General features: G+C 34.3%; 1 pseudogene; it reads left to right on the top strand.

Moving 5' to 3' along the window:
- The first annotated feature begins 2,659 nt into the window (after nucleotides 1–2,659).
- Nucleotides 2,660–3,247, top strand: LOC150036229 (secreted RxLR effector protein 161 pseudogene; annotated as a pseudogene).
- The last annotated feature ends 319 nt before the right edge of the window (nucleotides 3,248–3,566 follow it).

The raw sequence follows: 3,566 nt of genomic DNA, 5'->3' as shown, positions 1-3,566 counted from the left end.
CATTTACTTAGAAAAATCTGGTTAATAAACGGATATTTAACAATATTGATTCTTGTTTACTAAACATTTTAGTAAACCTTAATCGTTCATTGCATGCTTATAATATAATTGTCTAATTCACCTTCTAGGTCGGTTCCTAAGTAGGGGTCTTCCATTTTCATCAACCTAAATACCCCAACCTAGACAAAACCTTCCTAAGATAAAGGTCCCTTATAGACAATTATATTATAAATTTAATATTTTATCTAATCCAATTTAACCCTAAAAGAGAATTAAAAGATTAAACCTATTTCTAATCTCAGTAGAAATATTATTAACATAGGTCTATGTGAAATCAATTTTGAACTATTTGAAATTAATTTAACCTATGTTTGCATGTAATTCTTGAATATAGATTTTAATTCTAATTTCACTAACTTATAATATTTACAAAGTTTAATGAAAAAATTAAAACCTATATATGCATCTAATGGCATACTTTAAAAATATAACAATTATATTTTTTTAAAGTGGTGTCATGCATCATGCATCTCTATTTTCATTACATTATACATAACATTTATATAATAAAGTAATGAAAATAAATAACATTCATCCATCATCCACAACTAAATATTATACCAAATATAATATAATATGATGCATGGACTGTTGGGATTAGTGTCCTAATTCTCCCGGAGTCTCGTTGTTTTGTAAAGATATACATTGTTTAATAAATAAAATAAATGTTATTTAATTCTGGCATTTACTCATGTCCAATAAGCAAAGCTCCTTGGTTATCTTATGTGAACTTAAGTATGTATATGTGATATACAAGTGGATCATGCCTTAAGTGATAACCTAAATAGGTCTGTAGTATAAGGATTAAGATGGGATACCGAATCTTGGTGACACTACAGATACGACCCGCTTTGTGGAGGTTTGCAAGTGTTGTAAACTATTACAAATGGTAATCCTAACCATTCATGTGGAGACATGCGAGCGGCGATGTCCTATATAAATAGTTTGTATAAGACCTGGACCACGAGATGACTAGACTCTGTATATAACGTCGTTGATACTAGAGACTTGCATCTCACCTAAACGACCATAGGTGACACCATCTCAATCCTGAGTGTTTTGGGAACTCATGCCTTTGAGGGTGGTCCTTTGATTAGTATGGGTGAGAGTGGCCAGATTGATAACTCAATATGCCTACCTTTTTGGGGACTTGTCTGATCTAGGAGTTGGGAACTCAATCCACAAGATAGAATTCACTCCTTTCCCGAAGTAGGGATAAGTAGAAAGATTGCTCCCTTAAGGGCTGATTCCAAGGCTTGAACATGGTGACCACAACTTCTCTTTGGAAGAGAATACTCAATTATAGTAGAACAATGACTTATGTTCATTAGAGGGATTAGTGGTACTTAAGAAGACAGATGTAACTACAGGGGCATAATGGTTATTGGCCCAACTGTACTTACGAGCAATCTGTGAAAGGTTGTCGCGCTGCTGATTGGTTAAGATGGACACATAATATATCTGTGGTAAGGAGAGTTCAGATGTCGGTCTTTAATGGAGTGTCTGGCAGTTAACGGATGGTAGATCCCGTCATTAAAGAGTTTAGTCAGTTATTCACGTACCGTTGGAGCTTCGATCTACAGGTCCATGAGGTCCCCTTGGTTGCTCAATGGATTTAGTTGAGGATCAGTTCTTGGTGTTGATTTGAAATATTCAAATTGACAAGAGGTATTTTGATTATATATGATATAATCGGTATGATGTATGAGATACATCTAGTGGAGGATTGATGTAAATGAGATTTACATTAAGTACCATGAAATAGAAAAAGAACTATGGTTTATATGTTTAATGAGATGAAATACTAAAACTTTATAAATATAGTATGATAAGTTGGTTATCATTTATATTTATAATAATATTAATTATTGAATAATTAATTCTTTTTCTTTAATAATCAATTGAATGGGTGGTTATTGGTGATTCATGGTAACCGTGAGATAAAAGAAAATTGGTTTTCCTAATTTTAGTAACTTTTGGCAAAAATTTGTTTTTGAGATTTTCTCTCGCAAAAAGAATCTCACGGAGTTGTCAAGTAAATATAGACTTACTAAACGATAGCTTGGACGAGCTAAACGATCGTGCAGTATTTACTAAACGATAGCTTGCCCAAAGTAAACGATCGTGTAGTGTCTGTAGGCGACAGACACTGAGCTAAACAATCGCTTAGCTTTTGTGAGACAATCGCTTAGCTTTTGTGAGACAATCGCTTAGCTTTTGCGAGACAATCGCTTAGCTTTAGCTAAATGATTGGGCATCGACCTATACGATAGATCTCTGCCATCTCCCACTTGCCCAATGGTGTACATGATCGGTGTTTCCTCCTTCGTCTGCCTCATTTCAAGTCCGAACAAAGCCCACCTCTTATATGACAATTATATTATAACAATTATATTAAATATGATGCATGGGTATGCTTAATTAAATCATGCAAATATGTAATATAACACTTATATTAAATATGATGCATGAATTAATGTTTATTATATGGTGGGATTTTTATACTACATGACATACACTATGTTATATAAATAAATAAACCATAAATCACATGTACAAAATAATAAATGTTTATCATATGGTGGGATTTTTATACTATATGGGTTTATTTCCTTTTAGGCATGGGGTTCAGTTGTCTAAGGAACAGTGTCCTAAGACACCTCAAGAAGTTGAAGATATGATACGTATTCCCTACGCCTCAACTGTGGGTAGCTTAATGTATGTTATGCTTTGCACTAGGCTTGACATATATTATGTGATAAGAATAGTCAATAGGTACCAGTCCAATCCAGGGTTAGACCATTGGACGGAAGTTAAGAAAATTCTCAAGTATCCACAAGAAACGAGAGACTACATGTTGGTGTATGGGGCTAAAGATTTAATCTTTACAGGGTACACCAACTCTGACTTCCAGACTGACAAGGATTCTAGGAAATCTACGTCAGGGTCAATGTTCACCCTTCACGGTGGAGTTATAGTTTGGAGAAGCATCAAGCAAGTATTCATAGCAGACTCTACTGTGGAGGCTGAGTATGCAGCTGCTTGTGAAGTAGCTAAGAAAGTAGTTTGGCTTAAGAAATTCCTTATAAGTTTTGAAGTTGTTTCAAATATGGACTTGCCCATTACATTAAACTGTGACAACAGTGAGGCAGTAGCCAGCTCAAAAGAATCTCGCAGCCACAAATGAGGAAAATACATAGAGAGGAAGTATCACATGATATGGGAGATTGGGCGACGAGGAGATGTGATCATCACCAAGCTCACTTCGGAGCACAACTTCGTTGATCCATTTACGAAGGCTAACTCAGCTAAAGTGTTTGAGAGTCGTCTAAAGATTTAGGTCTGCGAGACATGTATATATTATAATCTAAGGCAAGTGGGAGATGTGTAATGAATATAAGAATGCTCTAGTTTATTGTATTATATATTTATTTTTCATGTAATGTACATTATACATTTGACATTTCTAACTTTAGATTATTTATTGTATATACATCCCATTAACT

This window comes from Benincasa hispida, chromosome 5, assembly GCF_027475165.1.
Source record: "Benincasa hispida cultivar pf3 chromosome 5, pf3_genome.v1.1, whole genome shotgun sequence".
NCBI lineage: Eukaryota > Viridiplantae > Streptophyta > Magnoliopsida > Cucurbitales > Cucurbitaceae > Benincasa > Benincasa hispida.
This window is presented reverse-complemented; position numbering and strand designations above follow the sequence as displayed.